General features: G+C 51.9%; 6 non-coding genes across 6 annotated transcripts; all 6 read left to right on the top strand.

Moving 5' to 3' along the window:
- Positions 1-1,498: 1,498 nt before the first annotated feature.
- Positions 1,499-1,617, top strand: LOC140475150 (5S ribosomal RNA). The gene has a single exon (XR_011959730.1). It is a non-coding gene; the product is annotated as a 5S ribosomal RNA (ribosomal RNA).
- A 1,535-nt stretch (positions 1,618-3,152) lies between these two features.
- On the top strand, positions 3,153-3,271 carry LOC140475140 (5S ribosomal RNA). Its single transcript, XR_011959723.1, has one exon. It is a non-coding gene; the product is annotated as a 5S ribosomal RNA (ribosomal RNA).
- A 1,535-nt stretch (positions 3,272-4,806) lies between these two features.
- On the top strand, positions 4,807-4,925 carry LOC140475129 (5S ribosomal RNA). The gene has a single exon (XR_011959713.1). It is a non-coding gene; the product is annotated as a 5S ribosomal RNA (ribosomal RNA).
- Positions 4,926-6,460: 1,535 nt separating this feature from the next.
- On the top strand, positions 6,461-6,579 carry LOC140475118 (5S ribosomal RNA). Its single transcript, XR_011959702.1, has one exon. It is a non-coding gene; the product is annotated as a 5S ribosomal RNA (ribosomal RNA).
- A 1,531-nt stretch (positions 6,580-8,110) lies between these two features.
- Positions 8,111-8,229, top strand: LOC140475738 (5S ribosomal RNA). The gene has a single exon (XR_011960229.1). It is a non-coding gene; the product is annotated as a 5S ribosomal RNA (ribosomal RNA).
- A 1,531-nt stretch (positions 8,230-9,760) lies between these two features.
- LOC140469254 (5S ribosomal RNA) lies at positions 9,761-9,879 on the top strand. The gene has a single exon (XR_011956041.1). It is a non-coding gene; the product is annotated as a 5S ribosomal RNA (ribosomal RNA).
- Positions 9,880-10,000: the final 121 nt, after the last annotated feature.

Below are 10,000 nucleotides of genomic sequence, written 5' to 3'. Positions count from 1 at the left end.
CACTCGTGTTGGGCCACGCACGCAATGCAGCGACAGGTTATTTTTGCTGCCGCTGTGCCTGGCATCAGTCTCCTGCAGGCAGGAGACAGGGAGGGGAGCAGAGCGGAGCGCTGCCAAAATCAGCAAGAAAGACGGAAAGAAAGGGATTGGGGCTGCACGCTGTCTGCGGCTGGCAGTCAGGAAAGGAGGACAATAGACAATAGGTGCAGGAGTTGGCCATTCTGCCCTTGGAGCCTGCACCACCATTCAATATGATCATGGCTGATCATCCTTAATCAGTATCCTGTTCCTGCCTTATCTCCATAAGCCTTGATTCCACTATCCTTGAGAGCTCTGTCCAACTCTTTCTTCAATGAATCCAGAGACTGGGCCTCCACTGCCCTCTGGGGCAGAGCATTCCACACAGCCACCACTCTCTGGGTGAAGACGTTTCTCCTCATCTCTGTCCTAAACGGTCTACCCCGTATTTTTAAGCTGTGTCCTCTGTTTCGGCACTCACGTTTCCTGCCGCCAGAGTGTCCAATCCTTTGATAATCTTATATGTCTCAACCAGATCCCCTCTCAGTCTTCTAAACTCAAGGGTACACAAGCCCAGTCGCTCCAGTCTTTCAGTGTAAGGTAATCCCGCCATTCCAGGAATTGACCTCGTCAACCTACGCTGCACTCCCTCAATAGCCAGAATGTCTCTCCTCAAATTTGGAGACCAGAACTGCACACAGTACTCCAGGTGTGGTCTCACCAGGGCCCTGTACACCTGCAGAAGAACCTCTTTGCTTCTGTACTCGATCCCTCTTGTTATGAAGGCCAGCATGCTATTAGCCTTCTTCACTACCTGCTGTACCTGCATGCTGACCTTCATTGAGTGGTGTACAAGAACCCCCAGATCTCCCGGCACTGTCCCTTGACCGAAATTGATTCCATTTAGGTAGTAATCTGCCTTCCTGTTCTTGCCACCAAAGTGGATAAGCATCCATTTATCCACATTAAAGTGCATCTGCCATGCATCTGACCACTCACCTAACTTGTCCAGGTCACCCGGTAATCTCCTAACATCCTCATCACATTTCACCCTGCCACCCAGCTCAGTATCATCAGCAAATTTGCTAATGTTATTGCTAATAGCATCTTCTATATCATGAACATATATTGTAAAAAGCTGCGGTCCCAGTACTGATCCCTGCGGTACCCCACTGGTCACTGCCTGCCATTCCGAAATGGAGGCGTGGAGGAGTGTGGAAGGATGAGAGAATGCAGGCTGCAGCCCTATGAAGCAGGGGGAGGTCTTGCAGTTGGCCTGTGTGGGGATGTGGGAGACGACAGGAGCCTGGTGGGCAAGGGCTAGCTGGAGGGGGGGAGGGAGGGAGGGAAGCACGCACGGAGGAGGAAGAGCAAAGAGAAAAGAGAGAAAAAAAAAACAAAGGGGATCAAGAGAAAGAGCAGCAAAGAAAATGTGGCTGGCCAGCACGCCTTGAAGTGGGGAGAAAAGGCAGGGGCCAGCGCCTACGGCCATACTAGTCTGAAAACGCCCGATCTCGTCTGATCTCGGAAGCTAAGCAGACTCAGGCCTGGTTAGTACTTGGATGGGAGACCGCCTGGGAATACCAGGTGCAGTAGGCTTTTTCCGCCAGCAGGGGCTGCTCAAGTCACCCCTCTGCACTCGTGTTGGGCCACGCACGCAATGCAGCGACAGGTTATTTTTGCTGCCGCTGTGCCTGGCATCAGTCTCCTGCAGGCAGGAGACAGGAAGGGGAGGAGAGCGGAGCGCTGCCAAAATCAGCAAGAAAGACGGAAAGAAAGGGATTGGGGCTGCACGCTGTCTGCGGCTGGCAGTCAGGAAAGGAGGACAATAGACAATAGGTGCAGGAGTTGGCCATTCTGCCCTTGGAGCCTGCACCACCATTCAATATGATCATGGCTGATCATCCTTAATCAGTATCCTGTTCCTGCCTTATCTCCATAAGCCTTGATTCCACTATCCTTGAGAGCTCTGTCCAACTCTTTCTTCAATGAATCCAGAGACTGGGCCTCCACTGCCCTCTGGGGCAGAGCATTCCACACAGCCACCACTCTCTGGGTGAAGACGTTTCTCCTCATCTCTGTCCTAAACGGTCTACCCCGTATTTTTAAGCTGTGTCCTCTGTTTCGGCACTCACGTTTCCTGCCGCCAGAGTGTCCAATCCTTTGATAATCTTATATGTCTCAACCAGATCCCCTCTCAGTCTTCTAAACTCAAGGGTACACAAGCCCAGTCGCTCCAGTCTTTCAGTGTAAGGTAATCCCGCCATTCCAGGAATTGACCTCGTCAACCTACGCTGCACTCCCTCAATAGCCAGAATGTCTCTCCTCAAATTTGGAGACCAGAACTGCACACAGTACTCCAGGTGTGGTCTCACCAGGGCCCTGTACACCTGCAGAAGAACCTCTTTGCTTCTGTACTCGATCCCTCTTGTTATGAAGGCCAGCATGCTATTAGCCTTCTTCACTACCTGCTGTACCTGCATGCTGACCTTCATTGAGTGGTGTACAAGAACCCCCAGATCTCTCGGTACTGTCCCTTGACCGAAATTGATTCCATTTAGGTAGTAATCTGCCTTCCTGTTCTTGCCACCAAAGTGGATAAGCATCCATTTATCCACATTAAAGTGCATCTGCCATGCATCTGACCACTCACCTAACTTGTCCAGGTCACCCGGTAATCTCCTAACATCCTCATCACATTTCACCCTGCCACCCAGCTCAGTATCATCAGCAAATTTGCTAATGTTATTGCTAATAGCATCTTCTATATCATGAACATATATTGTAAAAAGCTGCGGTCCCAGTACTGATCCCTGCGGTACCCCACTGGTCACTGCCTGCCATTCCGAAATGGAGGCGTGGAGGAGTGTGGAAGGATGAGAGAATGCAGGCTGCAGCCCTATGAAGCAGGGGGAGGTCTTGCAGTTGGCCTGTGTGGGGATGTGGGAGACGACAGGAGCCTGGTGGGCAAGGGCTAGCTGGAGGGGGGGAGGGAGGGAGGGAAGCACGCACGGAGGAGGAAGAGCAAAGAGAAAAGAGAGAAAAAAAAAACAAAGGGGATCAAGAGAAAGAGCAGCAAAGAAAATGTGGCTGGCCAGCACGCCTTGAAGTGGGGAGAAAAGGCAGGGGCCAGCGCCTACGGCCATACTAGTCTGAAAACGCCCGATCTCGTCTGATCTCGGAAGCTAAGCAGACTCAGGCCTGGTTAGTACTTGGATGGGAGACCGCCTGGGAATACCAGGTGCAGTAGGCTTTTTCCGCCAGCAGGGGCTGCTCAAGTCACCCCTCTGCACTCGTGTTGGGCCACGCACGCAATGCAGCGACAGGTTATTTTTGCTGCCGCTGTGCCTGGCATCAGTCTCCTGCAGGCAGGAGACAGGGAGGGGAGGAGAGCGGAGCGCTGCCAAAATCAGCAAGAAAGACGGAAAGAAAGGGATTGGGGCTGCACGCTGTCTGCGGCTGGCAGTCAGGAAAGGAGGACAATAGACAATAGGTGCAGGAGTTGGCCATTCTGCCCTTGGAGCCTGCACCACCATTCAATATGATCATGGCTGATCATCCTTAATCAGTATCCTGTTCCTGCCTTATCTCCATAAGCCTTGATTCCACTATCCTTGAGAGCTCTGTCCAACTCTTTCTTCAATGAATCCAGAGACTGGGCCTCCACTGCCCTCTGGGGCAGAGCATTCCACACAGCCACCACTCTCTGGGTGAAGACGTTTCTCCTCATCTCTGTCCTAAACGGTCTACCCCGTATTTTTAAGCTGTGTCCTCTGTTTCGGCACTCACGTTTCCTGCCGCCAGAGTGTCCAATCCTTTGATAATCTTATATGTCTCAACCAGATCCCCTCTCAGTCTTCTAAACTCAAGGGTACACAAGCCCAGTCGCTCCAGTCTTTCAGTGTAAGGTAATCCCGCCATTCCAGGAATTGACCTCGTCAACCTACGCTGCACTCCCTCAATAGCCAGAATGTCTCTCCTCAAATTTGGAGACCAGAACTGCACACAGTACTCCAGGTGTGGTCTCACCAGGGCCCTGTACACCTGCAGAAGAACCTCTTTGCTTCTGTACTCGATCCCTCTTGTTATGAAGGCCAGCATGCTATTAGCCTTCTTCACTACCTGCTGTACCTGCATGCTGACCTTCATTGAGTGGTGTACAAGAACCCCCAGATCTCTCGGTACTGTCCCTTGACCGAAATTGATTCCATTTAGGTAGTAATCTGCCTTCCTGTTCTTGCCACCAAAGTGGATAAGCATCCATTTATCCACATTAAAGTGCATCTGCCATGCATCTGACCACTCACCTAACTTGTCCAGGTCACCCGGTAATCTCCCAACATCCTCATCACATTTCACCCTGCCACCCAGCTCAGTATCATCAGCAAATTTGCTAATGTTATTGCTAATAGCATCTTCTATATCATGAACATATATTGTAAAAAGCTGCGGTCCCAGTACTGATCCCTGCGGTACCCCACTGGTCACTGCCTGCCATTCCGAAATGGAGGCGTGGAGGAGTGTGGAAGGATGAGAGAATGCAGGCTGCAGCCCTATGAAGCAGGGGGAGGTCTTGCAGTTGGCCTGTGTGGGGATGTGGGAGACGACAGGAGCCTGGTGGGCAAGGGCTAGCTGGAGGGGGGGAGGGAGGGAGGGAAGCACGCACGGAGGAGGAAGAGCAAAGAGAAAAGAGAGAAAAAAAAAACAAAGGGGATCAAGAGAAAGAGCAGCAAAGAAAATGTGGCTGGCCAGCACGCCTTGAAGTGGGGAGAAAAGGCAGGGGCCAGCGCCTACGGCCATACTAGTCTGAAAACGCCCGATCTCGTCTGATCTCGGAAGCTAAGCAGACTCAGGCCTGGTTAGTACTTGGATGGGAGACCGCCTGGGAATACCAGGTGCAGTAGGCTTTTTCCGCCAGCAGGGGCTGCTCAAGTCACCCCTCTGCACTCGTGTTGGGCCACGCACGCAATGCAGCGACAGGTTATTTTTGCTGCCGCTGTGCCTGGCATCAGTCTCCTGCAGGCAGGAGACAGGGAGGGGAGGAGAGCGGAGCGCTGCCAAAATCAGCAAGAAAGACGGAAAGAAAGGGATTGGGGCTGCACGCTGTCTGCGGCTGGCAGTCAGGAAAGGAGGACAATAGACAATAGGTGCAGGAGTTGGCCATTCTGCCCTTGGAGCCTGCACCACCATTCAATATGATCATGGCTGATCATCCTTAATCAGTATCCTGTTCCTGCCTTATCTCCATAAGCCTTGATTCCACTATCCTTGAGAGCTCTGTCCAACTCTTTCTTCAATGAATCCAGAGACTGGGCCTCCACTGCCCTCTGGGGCAGAGCATTCCACACAGCCACCACTCTCTGGGTGAAGACGTTTCTCCTCATCTCTGTCCTAAACGGTCTACCCCGTATTTTTAAGCTGTGTCCTCTGTTTCGGCACTCACGTTTCCTGCCGCCAGAGTGTCCAATCCTTTGATAATCTTATATGTCTCAACCAGATCCCCTCTCAGTCTTCTAAACTCAAGGGTACACAAGCCCAGTCGCTCCAGTCTTTCAGTGTAAGGTAATCCCGCCATTCCAGGAATTGACCTCGTCAACCTACGCTGCACTCCCTCAATAGCCAGAATGTCTCTCCTCAAATTTGGAGACCAGAACTGCACACAGTACTCCAGGTGTGGTCTCACCAGGGCCCTGTACACCTGCAGAAGAACCTCTTTGCTTCTGTACTCGATCCCTCTTGTTATGAAGGCCAGCATGCTATTAGCCTTCTTCACTACCTGCTGTACCTGCATGCTGACCTTCATTGAGTGGTGTACAAGAACCCCCAGATCTCTCGGTACTGTCCCTTGACCGAAATTGATTCCATTTAGGTAGTAATCTGCCTTCCTGTTCTTGCCACCAAAGTGGATAAGCATCCATTTATCCACATTAAAGTGCATCTGCCATGCATCTGACCACTCACCTAACTTGTCCAGGTCACCCGGTAATCTCCTAACATCCTCATCACATTTCACCCTGCCACCCAGCTCAGTATCATCAGCAAATTTGCTAATGTTATTGCTAATAGCATCTTCTATATCATGAACATATATTGTAAAAAGCTGCGGTCCCAGTACTGATCCCTGCGGTACCCCACTGGTCACTGCCTGCCATTCCGAAATGGAGGCGTGGAGGAGTGTGGAAGGATGAGAGAATGCAGGCTGCAGCCCTATGAAGCAGGGGGAGGTCTTGCAGTTGGCCTGTGTGGGGATGTGGGAGACGACAGGAGCCTGGTGGGCAAGGGCTAGCTGGAGGGGGGGAGGGAGGGAGGGAAGCACGCACGGAGGAGGAAGAGCAAAGAGAAAAGAGAGAAAAAAAAAACAAAGGGGATCAAGAGAAAGAGCAGCAAAGAAAATGTGGCTGGCCAGCACGCCTTGAAGTGGGGAGAAAAGGCAGGGGCCAGCGCCTACGGCCATACTAGTCTGAAAACGCCCGATCTCGTCTGATCTCGGAAGCTAAGCAGACTCAGGCCTGGTTAGTACTTGGATGGGAGACCGCCTGGGAATACCAGGTGCAGTAGGCTTTTTCCGCCAGCAGGGGCTGCTCAAGTCACCCCTCTGCACTCGTGTTGGGCCACGCACGCAATGCAGCGACAGGTTATTTTTGCTGCCGCTGTGCCTGGCATCAGTCTCCTGCAGGCAGGAGACAGGGAGGGGAGGAGAGCGGAGCGCTGCCAAAATCAGCAAGAAAGACGGAAAGAAAGGGATTGGGGCTGCACGCTGTCTGCGGCTGGCAGTCAGGAAAGGAGGACAATAGACAATAGGTGCAGGAGTTGGCCATTCTGCCCTTGGAGCCTGCACCACCATTCAATATGATCATGGCTGATCATCCTTAATCAGTATCCTGTTCCTGCCTTATCTCCATAAGCCTTGATTCCACTATCCTTGAGAGCTCTGTCCAACTCTTTCTTCAATGAATCCAGAGACTGGGCCTCCACTGCCCTCTGGGGCAGAGCATTCCACACAGCCACCACTCTCTGGGTGAAGACGTTTCTCCTCATCTCTGTCCTAAACGGTCTACCCCGTATTTTTAAGCTGTGTCCTCTGTTTCGGCACTCACGTTTCCTGCCGCCAGAGTGTCCAATCCTTTGATAATCTTATATGTCTCAACCAGATCCCCTCTCAGTCTTCTAAACTCAAGGGTACACAAGCCCAGTCGCTCCAGTCTTTCAGTGTAAGGTAATCCCGCCATTCCAGGAATTGACCTCGTCAACCTACGCTGCACTCCCTCAATAGCCAGAATGTCTCTCCTCAAATTTGGAGACCAGAACTGCACACAGTACTCCAGGTGTGGTCTCACCAGGGCCCTGTACACCTGCAGAAGAACCTCTTTGCTTCTGTACTCGATCCCTCTTGTTATGAAGGCCAGCATGCTATTAGCCTTCTTCACTACCTGCTGTACCTGCATGCTGACCTTCATTGAGTGGTGTACAAGAACCCCCAGATCTCTCGGTACTGTCCCTTGACCGAAATTGATTCCATTTAGGTAGTAATCTGCCTTCCTGTTCTTGCCACCAAAGTGGATAAGCATCCATTTATCCACATTAAAGTGCATCTGCCATGCATCTGACCACTCACCTAACTTGTCCAGGTCACCCGGTAATCTCCTAACATCCTCATCACATTTCACCCTGCCACCCAGCTCAGTATCATCAGTAAATTTGCTAATGTTATTGCTAATAGCATCTTCTATATCATGAACATATATTGTAAAAAGCTGCGGTCCCAGTACTGATCCCTGCGGTACCCCACTGGTCACTGCCTGCCATTCCGAAATGGAGGCGTGGAGGAGTGTGGAAGGATGAGAGAATGCAGGCTGCAGCCCTATGAAGCAGGGGGAGGTCTTGCAGTTGGCCTGTGTGGGGATGTGGGAGACGACAGGAGCCTGGTGGGCAAGGGCTAGCTGGAGGGAGGGAGGGAGGGAAGCACGCACGGAGGAGGAAGAGCAAAGAGAAAAGAGAGAAAAAAAAAACAAAGGGGATCAAGAGAAAGAGCAGCAAAGAAAATGTGGCTGGCCAGCACGCCTTGAAGTGGGGAGAAAAGGCAGGGGCCAGCGCCTACGGCCATGCTAGTCTGAAAACGCCCGATCTCGTCTGATCTCGGAAGTTAAGCAGACTCAGGCCTGGTTAGTACTTGGATGGGAGACCGCCTGGGAATACCAGGTGCAGTAGGCTTTTTCCGCCAGCAGGGGCTGCTCAAGTCACCCCTCTGCACTTGTGTTGGGCCACGCACGCAATGCAGCGACAGGTTATTTTTGCTGCCGCTGTGCCTGGCATCAGTCTCCTGCAGGCAGGAGACAGGGAGGGGAGGAGAGCGGAGCGCTGCCAAAATCAGCAAGAAAGACGGAAAGAAAGGGATTGGGGCTGCACGCTGTCTGCGGCTGGCAGTCAGGAAAGGAGGACAATAGACAATAGGTGCAGGAGTTGGCCATTCTGCCCTTGGAGCCTGCACCACCATTCAATATGATCATGGCTGATCATCCTTAATCAGTATCCTGTTCCTGCCTTATCTCCATAAGCCTTGATTCCACTATCCTTGAGAGCTCTGTCCAACTCTTTCTTCAATGAATCCAGAGACTGGGCCTCCACTGCCCTCTGGGGCAGAGCATTCCACACAGCCACCACTCTCTGGGTGAAGACGTTTCTCCTCATCTCTGTCCTAAACGGTCTACCCCGTATTTTTAAGCTGTGTCCTCTGTTTCGGCACTCACGTTTCCTGCCGCCAGAGTGTCCAATCCTTTGATAATCTTATATGTCTCAACCAGATCCCCTCTCAGTCTTCTAAACTCAAGGGTACACAAGCCCAGTCGCTCCAGTCTTTCAGTGTAAGGTAATCCCGCCATTCCAGGAATTGACCTCGTCAACCTACGCTGCACTCCCTCAATAGCCAGAATGTCTCTCCTCAAATTTGGAGACCAGAACTGCACACAGTACTCCAGGTGTGGTCTCACCAGGGCCCTGTACACCTGCAGAAGAACCTCTTTGCTTCTGTACTCGATCCCTCTTGTTATGAAGGCCAGCATGCTATTAGCCTTCTTCACTACCTGCTGTACCTGCATGCTGACCTTCATTGAGTGGTGTACAAGAACCCCCAGATCTCTCGGTACTGTCCCTTGACCGAAATTGATTCCATTTAGGTAGTAATCTGCCTTCCTGTTCTTGCCACCAAAGTGGATAAGCATCCATTTATCCACATTAAAGTGCATCTGCCATGCATCTGACCACTCACCTAACTTGTCCAGGTCACCCGGTAATCTCCTAACATCCTCATCACATTTCACCCTGCCACCCAGCTCAGTATCATCAGCAAATTTGCTAATGTTATTGCTAATAGCATCTTCTATATCATGAACATATATTGTAAAAAGCTGCGGTCCCAGTACTGATCCCTGCGGTACCCCACTGGTCACTGCCTGCCATTCCGAAATGGAGGCGTGGAGGAGTGTGGAAGGATGAGAGAATGCAGGCTGCAGCCCTATGAAGCAGGGGGAGGTCTTGCAGTTGGCCTGTGTGGGGATGTGGGAGACGACAGGAGCCTGGTGGGCAAGGGCTAGCTGGAGGGAGGGAGGGAGGGAAGCACGCACGGAGGAGGAAGAGCAAAGAGAAAAGAGAGAAAAAAAAAACAAAGGGGATCAAGAGAAAGAGCAGCAAAGAAAATGTGGCTAGCCAGCACGCCTTGAAGTGGGGAGAAAAGGCAGGGACCAGCGCCTGCGGCCATACTAGTCTGAAAACGCCCGATCTCGTCTGATCTCGGAGGCTAAGCAGACTCAGGCCTGGTTAGTACTTGGATGGGAGACCGCCTGGGAATACCAGGTGCAGTAGGCTTTTTCCGCCAGCAGGGGCTGCTCAAGTCACCCCTCTGCACTCGTGTTGGGCCACGCACGCAATGCAGCGACAGGTTATTTTTGCTGCCGCTGTGCCTGGCATCAGTCTCCTGCAGGCAGGA

Source organism: Chiloscyllium punctatum, chromosome 3 (genome assembly GCF_047496795.1).
Source record: "Chiloscyllium punctatum isolate Juve2018m chromosome 3, sChiPun1.3, whole genome shotgun sequence".
NCBI classification, from domain to species: domain Eukaryota; kingdom Metazoa; phylum Chordata; class Chondrichthyes; order Orectolobiformes; family Hemiscylliidae; genus Chiloscyllium; species Chiloscyllium punctatum.
The sequence above is the reverse complement of the archived record's forward strand: the minus strand, read 5'-3'. Positions and strand labels throughout refer to the sequence as shown.